General features: G+C 46.9%; 1 long non-coding RNA gene across 1 annotated transcript in view; it reads left to right on the top strand.

The window, feature by feature from the left end:
- Positions 1 to 17,442, top strand: part of LOC118927594 (uncharacterized) — a 36,933-nt gene extending 19,491 nt beyond the window's left edge. Inside the window, exons 4-12 of the long non-coding RNA XR_008998174.1 lie at positions 2,791 to 2,934; positions 3,062 to 3,198; positions 8,475 to 10,714; positions 11,919 to 11,984; positions 12,065 to 12,087; positions 12,372 to 12,478; positions 12,863 to 13,129; positions 15,922 to 16,062; positions 16,647 to 17,442. This is a non-coding gene — a long non-coding RNA (uncharacterized LOC118927594). The remainder of the gene's footprint in view (positions 1 to 2,790; positions 2,935 to 3,061; positions 3,199 to 8,474; positions 10,715 to 11,918; positions 11,985 to 12,064; positions 12,088 to 12,371; positions 12,479 to 12,862; positions 13,130 to 15,921; positions 16,063 to 16,646) is intronic.
- The last annotated feature ends 635 nt before the right edge of the window (positions 17,443 to 18,077 follow it).

The following is an 18,077-nucleotide window of genomic DNA, read 5'->3' as shown; positions in this document are numbered from 1 at the left end:
TTTGTTCTACTAGAATAGTCCTCCACTGATCTGTCTGCATCCTACCGGTAAATAAAGCCACCATTTACCAAACACAGACTCTGTGCGTGGAGCTGGACCAAGCTCTCTGCACTGCACCTTGCTGACTCCTGACAACCTTCTATGACACTGAGACTATTGATTTTATTCTCATTTTATGGAGAAGAAGCAAGAGCTCAGGCTTTCTAAGTGAAACTGGCAAGTACTTAAGTGACTTGCTTGAGGTCACACGGGGAGTAGGTCAAGGACCTGGCATTTGAACCCAGGTTTATTTGATTCCAAGATTATTCCCTTTGACATCCCACAGTCCCTAGCATGGTAGCCAGCCCCTAATAAGGCCTCCAGGGATCTTGATCACTCCCATATGTAGGCCTCCTCCCCTGCTGCTCCAGGATTGCCCAGTGTGACCCATAGAACACCGTGAATGTGAGGGTGTGTGCCTTGTGAGGCTAGGGCATCAAAGACATTGAAGCTTTTGCCTTGCTCTCTGGGACACTCGCTCTGGGGAGCTAGATGCCATGCCACGAGCACCTTGAAGCAGCCCTATGAAGAGGTTCGTGTGATGAGTAATGGAGGCTTCCTGCCAACAACCAGCACCAACTCGGCAGCCGTGTGAGTGCGTCACCTCGGCTGTGGATCCCCCAGCCCCAGTCGGGCCCTCAGATGAGACTGGCCAGACTTTGACCTACAGGCCAGACTCACGTCTTCGTGACTTCATGAGACACCCAGAGTCCAAACCACCCAGCTAGGACACTCTCAGACTTCTAACCCACAGAAACCATGAGCTAATAAACATTTCTTTTTGGTTTTAGCTGCTACTTCTTGATGTGATTTGTTAATGTAACTGGATATGACTAATACAAGACCCAAGTCCTGGAAGTCTAGACAGGTCTTGCTGTGAGCTTTAGCTCTGTCGAAGGAGGTGCTAGTCAGGCCCTGACCTTCCAAAGCCCATGTTCCATTCCATCAGGCTAGCTGCCCAGTCCTGGAGTGGGGAACCCAGCCATTCCAGAATGTTCCCTACTCCTGAGCCACTTCCCACAAAGAACAGAGATGCCTTATATCTCCTATTCTACTGCTCTAAAAATGTCAGTGGCTCTCTGAATGACCTACCAATGGTTCTCTGAAGCCCAGACTCTGAGCATGGTACCCACCCTCCTCCCCCCCCTCACAGTCCTGCAAGTCCCATTTCTCCTTAGGCCGACCCTTCAGGCCTTGTCAGGCCAAGGTGGTCACCACTGTTACAATCTCTTCCCTAGTCAGCTGCAAATAAATGAACAACTACAGATGGAGGATCTGCTAGGTACCAGGAGCCAATGATGGATGATTCTGTATGCAGCACCTCAGTTTGTACCAGAAGCCATTTTTACAGAGAAGGAAACTGAGGTTAAGTGACCTGCCCTAAGTCCCAGGGGAAGTAAGTGAAGAAGTAAGGAAGTACTGATGGGGTCAGGCCCGCCCAGCCCCGTGGCCGTTAAGTTCAGCGTTTTTCCACCACACCATATTGCATCCGACTGACATTTCTATGGAATTTTACAGTTTATAAAGTCCCTGCTTATTGTATTTATTGAACTTCACAACAGTCCAGTGTAACAGATGGAGCAGGAATCGCTCACCCCATTTCACAGATGATAAGCTCCATGTGAGGACAAGGATTTGTTCTTGTGGGACACGTGTAAGAGCTGTGATTCCAACTTAATCTCTGTCTCCAGACCCACTGCAATCTCTTCCACCTTCTCTTTGTGCCTCTTCCTAAACCTACAATAGGTTTTTGCATATAAATGATGCCCAATGCATATTTGTTGGCTGATTGATTAACTTTTTAATGTGTTCTTAATAAATGGTGCAAAAAGGGATCTGGTACCTAGAGAATTATTTATGGTGATTGAGACTGACTTTAAAAAAGACCTAAAAAAAGTGTTGCAGAAAGGTATGAGGGTAGATTTCAGAAGGGACTTGATGCTGGAAAGGGTTGATAGTCCCTGAACGGTGAGCAAAGGGGGCTGTGGAATTATCTCTGTGGGGGAATCTCTAAGAGTGACCCACCCTTGCCCAGGTTCAAGAAAGTGCTTTTATTCTTTTGGGGCAGAGGGATGGGCAAAATGAGCCATGAAGGGCCCAGAGAGCGCAGCATCCAAGCCTCTGTCCTGTGGGTGTCGTTCATAGCTCGGTCGCTTTAGCAGAGCAAAGAGGAAAAGGAAGAGGCAGAAGCAGATTGTGACACTTTCTTTGCCGGTTCCTTCTCATCCCCAGTGCCCAGGGCTTCAGCTGAAGCAGAAGCTGTGCTACAGAGAGGTTCCTTGAGGACACTCACAGGATCGGGTTCCTTGGGCTTGCGAGGCCTCACATGTCATCCTGCCCGTGCACCTGTCCCTAAATACACTAAATACACCAGTAGGCACTCAATCAATATTTGCTGAATGGTTGAATGTTACATAAGTGGGTAGTTGTGGCTTTCTCCTGTCTCTGCAGGGTTGTAATAATACTTCACCCTGTGTTGAGCACCCATTCTAGTTCCAACTGACCTTGTTAGGGACCCTTCTGCCTCTAATCCTATTCTAACCAAATCCAGTGGACTCTTGTCCTGGCCTCGTGGGCATAGTTCATGACTGGTCATCCCCAGCCTGTGACCATCTTGACCTGGGTTATTAAAGCCCCTTTTCATTCAGATTCAGAACGTATTTGGAACAATAGAGGTGAAGAGACTGAAGTATAGCAGGGAAAGCAACCTGGGTACAGGGCACCTTTGTGCACTGAGCTTTCTGCATTCAGCCTCCCTTCCAGAGTCTACACCGAGGTGTGTGTGGACATGCAGGCAAGGGGGCCGGTCCCAGATCACAGCCTGGAGTGGCACCAACTCCTTCATCTGGAAGCCAGGAGATGTGGGGCCAATTCAGGACCTGTCCACATGAGTTGGTGAGTATGACCTTGATCTAGTCCCTCCCACCCTGGGCCTGGGTCCCTCACTGTGAATGAGAGGGTTGGAGCCCTTCATCCCATCATGTGCTTAATAATTGTTTCCTGAGAATCTATGATGTGCCAGACACTCTGATGACACAGCAGTGAACAAAATACAGTTTCTGCCATCATGGAGCGTATGTGGAGGGGAGACAGACAAAAACCAAATAAAGCAGCAAGTAGGTGACAGACGTAATGACAGAGGAGGTGAGTGTGATGAAGGTAAGTCTGGCAGACTAAGTGGGGTGGATGGTGCGGGCCTACTTTAGATAGGTTGGCATGGAGGACGTCTCCCAAGAGGTGATATGTGGGCAGAGATCTGAATGAAAGGTGGGGGGCAGGTCACGCAGGTATCTGGAGGAGTGGATCCTCAGAAAAGGAGCAGCAAGTACAAAGGCCTTTAGAGCACAACCAGTCTGTATATTTAAGAAACAGAAAGAAGGCTAGGTGGGGACAGGGTGCAGAGGTACAGCCAGGAGCAAGGCCGTGCTAAGGACCTGGATTGCATCCGGGCTGACTGGGGAGACTATGGGGGCTCTGAGTATAAGTTGATCCCTGGGTTATAGGGCCATGGGCTTTTTCTAGCCCCAGGCTAGGTGGGTTTGGCTTGGCAAGGGAGGGGGCAGGGTGGTCCCAAAGCTAGGTGCTGCCCGGGAGGCAGATCCTGCGAGCCGTACCAGGACAGGCTGATGGGGCCTGCCTGCTCATGTCTCATTGTGTCGCTGCACCCGAGCCTCAGCCCCAGCCCTCACTGGTGTGCAGGAACACAGAGCTAGCTGACGAATTTACCTGCACCCCCAAACCATGGGCCACAGTTGCTGCTAGGTTGGCGTGTGGGGTACCTACTTAGGGTGTCAGATGTTTGGTGTCTCAGCCACTCCTGAATGATATATCTTTCCTCTTCAGAAAGCCCCTCCTCTTTGCCCCCCTCTCCCTTCTGACTTTCCTCTTCCCCATCTTGATTTATTCCTCTGTTTAGTTCTCTTTTCTTCCTTATTGATCCATCCCCCAAAGACAGAAGCTTACCAAGAAGCCAGAAGCTTACCAAGCAAAACCTATGAAGCTGGGCCCCCTGGCCCATAGAACAGCTAAGATACTTGCCTTGGGTCTCAAAACTAGAAAGGGGTAGAGTCTTTATTTGACATCAGAGAGTGTGACTTTAGAGTCCTGCTGAGACATCTCCATTTTATCACCTCCCAGCAGGTCCCAGAGAATGGCAGGCTGTGATAAAACCAAGGATAGAGATGCACCCAAGGCCCCTGGGAGTGCAGGGAAGGGCAAGCTGGTCCCGCTGCAGAGGGAGGAGGGCAGTCAGGGAAGTCTTCCCAGCAGAGGCAGCATCGGAAGTAGGTTTAGAAAGCTGAGTGGGATCTTGCCAGGCAGAGAAGAGGCAGTATGGGGGAATGTGAGGAAGCGCTGAAAGCAAGAAGGCTGGGAAACCCCGTGGTGTGTTGGGGAGCAACCAGTCAGTTATTTAAATTAAATGCAGAAAGGAATTACCTTAGTGGAAAAATCAGACAGGCTGGCTGTTTGACCCAATCCTGTAGTTTTTGTTTTGTTTTCAAGTAACTGCCACTATATAAACTGAAGAAGTACACATAACTTTCAGTTAATAAATGAGATTAAATGTTTGTTTTATGTTCAGGTCAAAGGGTAAATAAAATGGGAGGAGAAAGGAGGAGAAGGTTGGTGTCAAGGTTAGCAAGTTTCCTGCTCAGACAGAATGGTGTCTGGTCAGTCGGTGACATTTGATCCTGAGAGGAAAAAAAGAGTTTGGGAAGCCTAATTAAAAGGATGCAAAACTCTCCACTCAGTTGGAAAAACACCTCTCAAGTCTCCTATTCCCATTTCCTAGAAATGGTTTATTATAAGAGTATCAAGTGGAGAAGGGCTTTAGAGAGAAAAAAATCTGATTCATAATAATAATACTTGGTATTTATGCCACACCTTTCTCCCAAGAGCTCAGATTGCTGTAGGGAAATTACGTCATTATTCCTCACCACCTCATCTTTGCCTCAAAGTGGTTTGCCCCCAAACCACGCCCCCCTGGGACAACCTGGAGAGAAAGAGGTAGCCTGGGTATTACTTGTGGGGTTAGCATGGTACTCCTGTGGGCTCTGCTGGGATGGTGAGGCCTTGACTTCTAGGACTTGGGTCCCAAAGCTCTGCTGTCTGCTCTCCTTCCATCCCTGGCCTGCAGAAGAGCACTAGACTGGTGTCCATCTGCAGTGGGCATATCATGCCATAGAAATCAACTAGTGTACACCTTCTGTAAAAATCTCCAGAGAAGAAAGCACAGTGACTTTCTTTGAAAAGTATCAGAGCCCCAGTAGAGAGAGAAAGTTCTTCTCAACACCTAACTCAAATCTCTTCCGCTGCAGTGGAGCCCCATTCTTTTGGGTCTTGTCTACAGTTGACACAAAGAACAGGTGCTTGTCCCCATCACTTCATGAAGACCCTGGAACTTTCCCTTAACTGACCAACTTTTAAAGTTAATTGGCTGGATCCTCCATCTTCCAAATCAGAAAGCTAGGCTTTTCCAAAGCTGACAGAGGAGAAATACTTACATCCTACCTGCTAGAGGACATTGGGCAAGGAGTCAACAATAATTCTTTGTGGACTACTCCGAGTGTAGAGCTCTGTACTAGGTATGTAGAAGATAACAATTAATTATGGCACAGACCCTATCATGAAGGGGCTTATGGGAGAAGAGGGTAGAGCATGTATCCACAAAAAGCTAAATGTCAACTTAAAGTTATGTGTCAATGCAAGATAACCATGACTGGTATCACAAGGAAGAGGATTATTGTAATAATTATAACGATAGTAACCAACTTTTACAGAGAACTTGCTATGCGCACTGTGCTTTATATCATTAACTCATTTCATCTTTACTGCTTCCTTCTGAGGTAAGAACTATTGTCTTATTTTAGAGGGGGGAAACTGATTCATGGAGATATTGAAAAACTTGCCTGAGGTCACAGAGTTAGTAAATGGAAGAATGCACAGTATGAACTCAGATGATTTCATGCCAGAATATGAAGGATTAAATCCAACAGGGAGAAAAAGCAATTTTTATCATGACAGGACATTGGGCAGATTCTGCTATGTGTGCTTGTCTGATGGAGTCAAAGCACTGGGGAAGTTGGAGGGGGCTTTGCATTCCCAACTCTTTAAGACTGGCAGGGCTACTGTGCCTTCTTCAACTTCAGTAGATTCCGTCTTTTAGCTGATATGCAGAAATACCTGGAGTGCTCCCGAGGCAGATGGGTGGAGAGAGCTGCAGGCCAGGGCACCAGCCTGACCAGCCTGAATCAGCCTCCAGCTTGCTATACATCCTTGGACAAGTCACTTTCCATTTGGGCTTTCTTCCTATGTGGAAAATGAAAGGGTGTTGGACTCAGCCTGTGAAGTCCTATCTAGCTCTAAATGCCATAGTTTTTATGCCTCTTGCATAAGCAGACAGTATAAGGCACATAAATGATTCAGCTCAGCTCAGGGCTGAGCATGTCCTATGCCAAGTGTTCTAAGAAATGGGTGTTGATTTGATTGAGCTGCATGGGGAATACTGACAAGGGGCATCCCCAGGGCTGGCATGATGGTCAGGGCAGACTTCATGGAGAGGATAGGACTGGAATGCAGGATGTATAGCAGAGGTAGCTGAGGTCATCCCTTCCTGCCCTAGAGATGTGACTCTAAGTGTCTAAGTTAATGCACAGATGACTGTCATTAGTCATTGTATCAGGATGTGCTCAGTTGTAAGCAATAGAAAATTTCCCTGAAATCTGCCTAAAACCAAGAAGGGGATGTTTTAGCTTCTATGATCAGTAGTCCAAGTGCATGGTGGAGTTCAGGCTCAGCTCAGTCAGGGCTCCAGCTCTCTGTGACTGCGTGGGTTTGTCCTCAGGCTAGCTTCTCTCATGATTGCAAGATGGCAGCCTATGGCAACCATGGCCATGTGCTTCCTGTTCTTGTCTACTCTCAAACAACCAGTTAAAGTCCTGGCAACGTAAGCTGTGGGATCCAGTGCGAAGGAAAATGCAGGTATACTGGTCAACAATTACGAAGAACTTCAAGAAGGCAAAACCAGAGCATTAACTGAATCATGAGACCTTAGTAAGTGCAGGGCCCTGTGTGACTGTATGGGTCACATGCCCGGGAAATTGGCCCTGGTCCTGGGCTTACTCTCATTTGGCCAACTTGAACTAATTACTCTAACTCCCAGGGGCACCCTATGAGCCAGTTGGCTTAAGTTTGGATTATTGCTCATCCTTGAACCAATTCTTACGATAAATCGGATGGAATTTTCTGATTGGCTTAGATCAAGCAGGGCCCATCCTGGGAGTTTGGGCGGGTGTTGCTCCTCCTAGCCACAAGTACTACAAAATAAAGGAGGAGGGGCCGCTCCTTGGCAGCAGTTGCGCAGCAGCAGCCCTGTGCGCGGCTTCAGCATGGGTGGCTGACGCAGTGTCGTCCCCCTGGAGGAACATCCGAAGTGGGCTCCCACCCCAGCAGGCAGACTTGCTGTTTTCTCCTCTGCCTCCTCCGGCTTCTCTAGAGCAAATCATGCTCCCCTCTGGTGAGCTGAGAGGAGCGTGGATTTCAGGCAGTGTGGCGTTATAGGGAGAACTCTGAATAGGGAAATGGAAGCGGGGGTCTCAAAGAGAGACCTGCACCACCCTGCTCACTGCAGCATTCATCACAACAGCCAAGACCTGGAAGCCACCTAGGTCTCCACTGACCGATGTATGGATACGGAAAATATAATATTACATTTATGTGAAACATACAGTGTAATATTACTCAGCCTTAAAAACAAAAGGAAATTCTGCTATTTGTGATAATGTGGACAAACTTGGAGGACACTATGCTGAGTGAAAGAAGCCAGACACAGGAAGACAAATATTGTGTGTCATCACTTACCTGTGGAATCTAATATAGTAGAACTCCGAGCAATCAAGAGTACAAAGGTGGTTGCCAGGAGCTGGGGGGTGGGAGAAGTGGGGAGATGTTGGTCACACTGTATCAACTCCCATTTCTAAGATGAATAGAATAATATTCTGGGGATCTAATGTGCAGTGTGGGGACTATAGTTTGTAATACTGCATTATATACTTGAAATTTGCTTAAAGAGTAGATCTTACGTATTCTCACCAGACACACACAGATGAGAGCTATAGGTGAGGTAATGGATGTGCTTGATTATGGTGATCATTACACAATGTATGCTTCTATCAAACCACTACATTGTACACCTTAAATATATACTTTTAAATGCGTTAATCGTACCTCAATAAAGCTAGAGAAAAAGATACGATTCTGTGTGTGGGCTACTTGTGTACAGTTTTAAGGTCAGTGTTTTTTCAGTGAATGAATGTGACCACCACAGGGTAAAACTTACAAATATTGTTTAAACATACATGTATACATAAAGATGCTTTCAACTGTAAGAAAGAAAAGAAGTTCGAGATTAACCCTTCTACTTTGTTCCCTACTAGGTTCATCATCTTGCACACAGATCTTTATGTCTCCATTGTTATTTTCTTGGCTTTGAAGAAAAACAATGCCAGTTTACCTATTTCACAGGACTGATGTGACAACCACCTGGGACTGTATAAGTGAAAATGCTTTTCAATCTGGTCAGGATGATATACATGAAGAGGACTGCTGTTATTTATTTTATTTTATCTCCCCCTGCTGTTATTTATTTTATTTTATTCTGCCACCTCCCCTGTTATTTACTTTAAAACTTGGTGACATTATGGTGACATAGTGTCTGTGGGTTTTAATGCCTTAAAATGTTTATTATGTAAGTCTCTTGTATATTTTAAGTAGGAAACAGAAATGGAGAGGGGAAGGAAAGATCAGTGGGGCAGGGCAATTTAGGAAAGTCATTCGAAGACCCTTGAGTGTTACAAATTAGGAGACAGGTAATTGGAGAATAGAATTTCTTGTCTGAAGTGGAAATTTCAGAGGAAAATCATCCTTGTTTTTTACTGACATGCAGATCACGTCTTGGTCTCTGCTGCTGGGCCTGCCTGTGCCCACTAGCTCCCGCTCCCATTACCACTCTGCTCCCTGCTCTCTCTCTCTTCCCCACTCCTCTCCCATAATACTTGAGCCTCTCGTACGACCTCTTCAACCCCTTCTCTGTTGCCTTGGCTGGGATGTCCTCTAGGCAACCTGGAAAGCATCAGCAATCATGGGGTCCTGATAGTCATGGATGAAGAGAATGGAACTAGGTTCCACCAGGTTCCCAGAGCTCGGGCCTCTTGTGCAGGCTCTTCCTACCTGAGGTGGCAGCACCCATCATTCCTGACAGTTGCTTGCAAGGGGAGGCCTCTTCCAAATCTGTAAGTCCCAGGTGCTCCAACAGGGAGGGCAAGTGCCTCCCTCATAGCAACGTATCTAGGTGTCTATTTTGACATAATGCATCTACAACACTGAAGGTACATCTACACATAAATTAGATGCCACCCATTCACCCTGAAGTTGGCCATTCCAAGAGCCCCTCCCGTCATGCCCCCCGCCACCCCCATCACCACCACGCCAAAAAATGAAACGGCATGATTTCCTATCTCATATCAAACCTTCCAGGCTCCCTTGGGGGTCCTGTTTGGTTCTTACAGATCTAGAAACAACAAAAGATGTTACTAGCTTATTCTCCTATTCCCAGTCATTAATGCTCCACTCAGATAATCTCATATACAGGGTTTGTATATGATTTTCCTCAGAAATTAGCCCAGGAGGAGGCTTTGTAGTGTTCTTGGGTCACTCGTTTATTACTTTGCATTCTGACAGTTTGGCAAAGCTTCATAATTATAGGACGCTTGTGCATCGGCTGCTCGGCATCCACTCTCTCTTTTCTGATAACACCATCCTAATTTCACATGGCATAATTACCCATGGGTGTAGTTTTAGTCCCAATAAAGTCATGTCCTTGGCTAACCGAGAGGTGTCCTGTTCTGGTCCAACCAAGAGGCGGGTCCCTGCCCCAGGCTACGCCAGCCAGATTCTCACTCCCAGGACTTGGCTGAAATGAATCAGCAGGGTGAACTGTGCTGCTGTGTTCCAGCTCTGAGCACACCGGCTTCTTTCCTGCTCCACACAGATGCCCTGACAGACTCTGCCTCTCTAAACCCAGCTCCCGGCTTTTCCTCTGGCCCTGAGAGCCACCTATGTTAGCCCCAGAAAGAATCCCTAACCCCCAGGTGGGCTTTGTTTTTGTTTGTGTGGTTTGGCCTATGTTTTTGGTTTTTTGCTTTCCCTTCAAGCCTGCCAGTGTTCATTCTATTTGTTTCTAACCAAAGAAACTGATTTACCCTTAGGATGCTTACACTTTAATATGCGTATGTGTTTATACCCATAACTCCAACATACAATCCATCTATTGGAACTTAAAAATCTTATTTTAAGCTCCTGATCTTTTTCCCATTTCCAGACCCATAAATACAACAGGACTAGCTTTTCCAACAGGATGCGCACAGCCATGCCTTATATCCAAAACGTATACATTTCTTTAACAGATCATGCTTTAGCATGTGCTAGGTACCAATATCATGCTGATACCAGAGATTTAGCAGCAGGCCCTTTCCTTAGGGGGCTTCTGTTTTGTGCGTGCATAGAGAAGCAAACATTCCACTCAGTGTGCGAAACGCTGTGCCTGGAGAAACCCCAGGAGGGCTCCTGACCCCAGCTACAGCTTCAGGAAAGGCTTCATCAAGCAGATAATATCCAGGTAGAACCCGAAGACCAATTGCAGCTAGCCAGATAAAATATGGGAGTGGGGTTTGGCTGTCACTGGCTCTCATTGCCTTCTTTACTTGTTTCTTGTCTGAAATTCCCTCACTTCCTGCTGGAATGTAAACAGCACCGTGAGAGCAGTGAGCTTGTCTGTTCACTCAAGAGAGCCTGGCACACTGTAGATGCTAAGAGAATTCTGCGTGAATGTGTTCTGAATGAGGGTACCTCCTAAATGGGCACCCAGGTCCCCCCTGAGGGACCCTGCTTTCCCTGCCTCTGTGCCCTTTGCCCCAGCCACACTGGAGGACTTTCCCTCCTCTGCCCGCCTGGCCTCTGTCACCTTCCACCGCCTAAACATCCTGTTCTCCATCCACTCCTCCAGGACCCTTTGCCTGGCCTTGCTCTTCCTCCACCGCTCTCAGGCTGGGTCCAGCTCCCCATTCCCACACCATAGGACCTCCTCTGTGGTCCTTTCAGGAACAGGAAGCTGTCATGAGCTTCCTGCCAAGGCTGCCAGACCTAGCCAGTAAAAATGCAGGATGTCTAGTTAAGTTTGACTTTCAGAGAAACAACTTAAAAAAATAAGTATGCCCATGCAATATTTGGAGATACTTGTACTAGAAGATTATTCCTTGTTTTCCTGAATTCAGATTTCACTGGGTGTCCTATATTTTATCTGACAACCTTACTTTCTGCACTGGGTTTTGGCCCCTGATTTTCCCATTTCTCCCAGTTCACATCATATGAGCAACTGATTCATTTCTTCAAGCCATATTTTCGGATAAAACAAATCACTGCTAACTCTGGTAAATGCAAAACATTTCTCCTGTCTCTCCACCGCATACCGTAACCCACTTTCACCTGTGGCCCTTCAGCCCCTATCTGCTACACGTGCTTCTTGGCCACTCAGCAGGACCAGGTTAGAGCCCAGGTCACCTGTGGGGGCACCTGCTCCTCTCTGCCAGCTGCCCACTGGGGATTGTGGGGCACAGTAGGTGTGGAGTGCAGAGAAGAGGAAAGGACTCTTTCTTTTGGCTTATCACAGGGGATGATTTTCCTTCGGGCTCCCTCCCTTCATCATCTCCTCCAAACTCAGGAACTCCGGAATGGGCGGTCCTTCACTGTTGGGATGGGGCTGGGCGAGGGCAGCTCTAACTACAGACGGTGATGTCTCCTGTTGCTAAATTGTTGTGTTTTAGTTTCTGGACACTTGACTGAGTCTTTACTAAAATCACCTCGCTTAATCCCTGTAAGAACCTTACGAGGTAGGTTAATAGTTTATGATTATTGTTATATGCATATATTATTGTATAATATACAGATTATTATTCTGTCCATTATACAGATGAGGCAACTGAGCTTAGAAAGGTAAGTTATTGGCTCCAAGTAGTGCAGACTGAATCAGGAGCTGGGGTGGGACTTGGAGCCAGACCATCTCTGCTATGCTAGACCTCACGCCCTCACGTTCCCACTCTGCCCGCTGGGCACTGTGCTAGGTCAGGGCTGCGGAACGTGGTGGGAGCACCTTGGTGCCCCTCCCCCCCCATCCGATCCATACAACGGGTTAGCATTTTCTGGGCTATATCAGTTCTTATTTTTGCCTGCCTCCTCCACCCTCTTACCCCCTATCCTCTTCCCTCTTCCTCCATCAGTTCTGACCGGCCCGGGGACTTCCCATGCCCTGTTAGGAAGTTTTGGAAGCCTCACCTAGAAAAGATCCTGCCTCTCCAAGGCCCTTGTGGGCGCAGAGCCATACTGGGTAGGTGTGACTTCCCAAGGTCTAGCTTGAGTGGGAGCTCTAGGCGCCCCCTCCCTCAGCCCGACAGGTGCTGGGCAGGTGGAGCCCTCCTTTCAGGTGGGCGGATTCCCTAGGGACTAGACATCCTGGCCTCACTCTGTATTTCTAGACCTCAGGCAGCCATCCAGCTCCCAAGTGCAAATGCACCCACTTTTCACAGCTCTGACTTTTGCTGACTGCCAAGGCCGTTTCTATCTGGCTCCGGTTTGACTCCCACAGAAACCCTGAGTGCCTTCTCTCTCCCCACCTGCTGCTTCTCCGGCAAGGCTAAGCACAGGAGCCCAGTGTTAGTCCTGGATTAGATTTCAGTAAGAGATCATCTGATCTAATTTTCTCATTTTTCAGATGAGGTAATGGAGGCCTAAGAAAGGTTGGAGATGTAATCAAGTTCACAGAGTTAGCAGTGATCTGTTTAATCTGAAAATATGGCTTGAATAAATGAATCAGTTGCTCAGCGAGCGGGCTGGGTCGCCCAGATGGGAGGGTGTAGCCCAGTGGCTGTGAGAGGGCAGAGCTGAGTCTCATGAGTGCTGTGGCCGTGGTATCAACCAGGTTCTATGTCCTCGGGGAATCAGGACATCTGTCCCTCACGTGATTGACATTTCCAAAGAGGTTTGCTTAACATCTTTCTCGGGATCTGTTGATAGAATGGGTTCTTTGGGGAGCCAGGCAGGTGTGCTCAGATGGAGCTTGGAGGGTCTCCGACGGGGATGCAGGAGGGGATTGCATGTGAGCTATGAAGAGGGATGGGAAGACCCCTGAAGTACCATCAAACCCCAAATTCTACAAACCTCTATAAGCTGGGACTTGAACCCAGGCCTGGAGATGTTTTGTTATTTGCTTATTTTTCAATTATAGCATGCTGCCTCTGCTTAGGCCGTCAGGGTCACCAGAAGTCACTGTGGCCATCCTTCTTCCTCTTTACCCCTCCAATACTGAACGAAGTCTATCATGTTGAGAAATAAATAAATCTCCAGGGACCAAATTCAGTCTTTCTGGAATCCATGCTTTGATGTCCCAAGTCCTCCCAAACCTCCTCCTTGCGGGCAGTTTTCCTTCTTTCCTTCTGTGTAGGTCATCTGTGGAAATGAAAATCATACTAGTAATTAAATACTTACTATGTAACATTGTGCTAAATTAAGGGAGTACCGAGATGAACAAGTCGGGGACTCACACTTACTTTACGTTCCAGCTGCCCACGGGCTGCCGGGCCATGACACCAGCTTTCTGATCCAGCAGGACGCTCGGCCCTGCCCTCCCACCCACCCGGATACCAGTCAGTTACAGCCCTGGTCCCCAGGCAGATTTGATTATGTCTGGGGCATCCCATCGCCCCATTCCTTTCTTCCCAGGGTATAGCTCTGGGGAGCACAGTTGTGTCCAGGCACTGGTGGGCAGTGTGGGTGACTTCAGAGAGACTGTTCCCTCTTTTCTAACTATTCCCAGCCTGCTTGCTGATGAGAAATCTCTCTCCTTCTGTTTAGGAATTTGCTGCTTATTAAAACACAAATCCTTCTAAGAAAGGTCTCATTTATGTTCTGGTCAGTTATAACTGATGTTTATGTGATTGATAATGTAATAAGATCCTTTTCTTATTTTTATATAATTATAAAAGTGACACCAGATTACTGTAGAAAAATTGAAATATATAGAAAATGCATAAATAAGGAAGAAAAATCACCCATGTTCTTGTAACTCAGAGACAACTATTGAGGTTTTGTTCTAGTTCAAACAGGCATATTGATTAGTTTACTGACAGGCATAGTGATGTATAGAGGTGAAAAGCAAAATCTCTCAGCCATGTGCTAGGTTACTAGCTCTGTGACTTTATGCAAATGACTAACTTCTCTCTGCCTCAGTTGCTTCATCTGTAAAATGGGGATAATCATGGTACCTATGCTATAAGGCTGTTGGGAAGATTTGGCGAGTGGATACATGTAAGGTGCTTAGAGCACTCCCTGGCTCAAGAGATGATAGCTGTTAATATTATTATTGTTGTTGTTTCATAACTTACAAATAACTAAGCCTCCCTGGGCTGCCTCAGTGGTTTTTTCTGAGCTCTCTGGAGGGCAACCATTGCAGATCCCAATTCTATACAATTCCAATTTCTAAAACATTGCTGAGTAATGTAGATTTTTCTAGAATTTTTTTGGCCCTGGGAAATGTTTGCAACCTATGCAACAAATTCTCCTTTCGCCCCATACACCTGAAACGTCTGTGTGCTTTCCTTAAAGTCTCTAAGGTGTTAATCCTGGTGGAAAGTGTCTCTCATTCTCTGTTCTCTCTCTTTCCCAGGAAACTCTTCCTTGGCCTCTCCAGCCACCTGGCACTTAAATCCTCTACCACCCCCTTCTCTCATCAGCTTACAAAACTAGCAGGCGTACTCAACAGAACCAAAGAGTCAAATCCTGACCAAGCACACCTGTTGGGGCCTCATTTTATCTGGCCATGTGTAGGTCAACTTACACACATGTGCAATGTGCATCCTCCAGTCAGTGCTCCTGTGTAGATCCAGCACTGGAACCATACTGCATACACTGCTTGCTGTCTTGCTTTTTTCACATGCCAGCATACTGTGAGCACTTACCGTTACATTATGGCACACCCACAAGGTGGAATACTATACAGTCATTAAAAAGGTTCAAAAGAGATTCTTTTCTTAATGTCAGTTTCTTGTTTTGTTTTGCTTTTGTTTTTTAATACGGAGGAAACTTGAGGCCACAGGCACTTCAGGCAAGAGGCTGACCATGGAGGCTGTCAGCAAATCAGCTTCCCTGCTCACGCTCATGGCCTCTGGAGTCTGGCCCACATACATCTGCTTTGCCTGAATGTTCTCATCAAGACCATTGATTGGAATGTGTCTTCAGAGATTGCTGGCAACTCTCATCATTATCCTCTGCCCAGCTTTCCTCTTCTACCCACCCTTAAAAAGAGGTGCCCCTCAGGGTTCTCCCTGGGCCGCCTCCCACATCTGTATGCACAGCTTCCAGAGCCCCTCCTCCTCTGCAATGCCCTCAGTATCACACACAGCTGGCAGCCCATGCGATTCCTCTGACCGAGACCTTTCCCTCAGCTCCGAATCTCTGCGTTCAGTCCTGGCCTGTCCACTCCGTGGCTCCCAAGCCCAGTCAAGCTCAACATGTCCATGTGGAATTCCTTGTTTCTGCCCCAAACCTGCTTTCCTGCCTGGTTCTCTATTCCATCAAGTGCCATCCTCTCCAACCCCTCTCCTTCCACGTCCAATCAGTCTAGTAAGTCTTTCATAAAATTTTATGTATTCAGTCAAAACTGCTACCCTTTATTTTGAAATTATATTATGCAATGTCTTTGATATCAAAGTGCTCTTAAAAAAAAGAAACATAGGAGATGATAGATGGTAGTTGTTTTTGTCTGTATGTTTTCAGTATCAGTGAAAGAGATTCCGCTGATTGCTACTGAAGCCCAGGCCCCTTTCCTTTGTCCAGGAGAATCCAATTTTGTTCAGATGTCTACACCATCCCCCGCTTCAGAGGGCAATTTTGATCAGTTAAACCAGTAGGTCTCAGGTATGGCCATGAGTCCCTTCCAGGGGGTCTGGGAAGTCAAAACTATCTTCAGACTCAGGTATTATTTGCCTGTTTCACTCTCATTCTTTTATGAATATACAGTGGATTTTTCCAGAGGCTGTCATGTGATATTGCAACAGACTGAATGCAGAAGCAGATATGAAGCCCAGCTGTCTTCTGTTAAACTAGATGTTAAAGAGATTTGCAAAAATGTGGACAATGCCACTCTTCTCACTGAACTTTAAAAAATAGTTATTTTCAAAACAAACATGGTATTTAGTTAACATGTAATGAGTTTATTATTTTTAAATGAACAGATAAAAATTTAAAAAATTCCCTACTATTCATTTATAATACAAAATATATCAATAGATATTACCCACCTAAATAAAAGTTCTGTAGAGTCCTCAATAAGTTTTAGAGTTTTAAAGGGCTCCCAAGCTGGAAAAGTTTGAGAACCACAGGTGTGCTCTGGTGATAGCTATTCATTATGTAAGTGACCTAAATTAGCCCAATCAGATTAGATCATGGAAAGATTTATATTCCATGCCTGGGACGGTGATTTCTCTGCTTTCTCTTCTTAGATGGGAAAACGCTTAGGCTCCACTGCCTCTGGCAGCCTCTTGCAACCATGAGGGAAAATACGGACAGGACGGTGTGGGGACAGGGCAAGACCACAGGGCCTTGAGGACTTCCCTAGGCTGCTGCTGTGACCTTACCTGCAGCCACTCTGGTCTTCCAGTGACATAGGAAGGTAAATCTCGTTGCTGAATCCCACTGAGTTGTGTTCTCTGTTGCCTGCCTCTGAGAGCTCCCTTCCACGATGCAGTACTTACTCGATGTAATTCTACAGCCAATTCCAGTGTGTGGGTGCATTTTCCAACACCACCAAGTAATTAACTCAGTTCTGACACTCCCTGGAGAGAGCATCAGATCCCACTGGTTAAGGGCTCAGTCCCACAAGCCTGGCCCCTGCCCCCAGCTGCAGATGACAGTAGAAAGTCCAGGTTGTAACCTGTGCTTCTGACCACTGGCTATAGACTGGAGCTTCTAGCCATGTCCTCCTTGGGTTCAATTAATTTGCTAGAGTGGCTCACAGAACACAGAGAAATATCTTACTTGTGAGATGACCAGTTTATTATAAAAGGTTGTAACTCAACAACAGCCAGGTGGGAGAGACGCACAGGGCAAAGGTTCATGCCCTATGCCTTCCATGCCCTCTCTGGGTGCACCAGTTTCCCCGCTGTCACACGTGTTTACCAGCTCTGAAGCTCTCTGAACCGTCCTTTGTGTTTTTATGGAATTTCATTAAGCAGGCATGACTTATGAAATCACTGGCCACTGGTGACTGAGTCAACCTCCAGCACCCCCTCTCCTTCCTGGGTCAAAGGGATGGGACCAAAGGTTCTGACCCTCTGATCACAGGTTGGTCCTCCTGGTGACCAGCCCCATCCTTAGGACCTATCCTAACATCACCTCTTTAACATAACAAGAGACACCCTTCTTGCTATTTTCACTTAGCCAATTCCAAAGGTTGTTAGAGGTTTGGGCCAGAAATGGAGACAAAGACCAAATATATATTTCTCATTGTAAGTCACAATATCACACTTGGGAAATGAGGAGTTGCATTCCCATCCTGGCCCTGTACTTTGGAGGACGTTTTACTGTTCTGTGTAATCTATAAACCACCACGTTAGGTGATCCTTGCGGGTTTCTTTGCAAGCCTGAGAAACTATCCACAAAGAGGAAAGGGGCTGAGAAGGAATGGGTAGCAGGGAGCTGAGGCCGTGCGACATAGAAGGTTCACCACGTATAGACGCTCTAGTGCAGACAGAGAGACAGATTAGAAGTAAGGATGCTGAGGGAGCTGGAGAGCCAGGCTCCCTGAGCCACCTCCCTCCACGTCCACGTCGCCCAGCCCCCGCTCTTCCCCTTCTTTAGTTCTCTTCCAAACTGTCCACATCTGTTTGGGTGAGCTGACTCATGGTGACAGCTGGGAAAGTTCGCTCCACTGC

This window comes from Manis pentadactyla, chromosome 6 (genome assembly GCF_030020395.1).
Source record: "Manis pentadactyla isolate mManPen7 chromosome 6, mManPen7.hap1, whole genome shotgun sequence".
In the NCBI taxonomy this organism is placed as follows: domain Eukaryota; kingdom Metazoa; phylum Chordata; class Mammalia; order Pholidota; family Manidae; genus Manis; species Manis pentadactyla.
The sequence above is the reverse complement of the archived record's forward strand: the minus strand, read 5'-3'. Positions and strand labels throughout refer to the sequence as shown.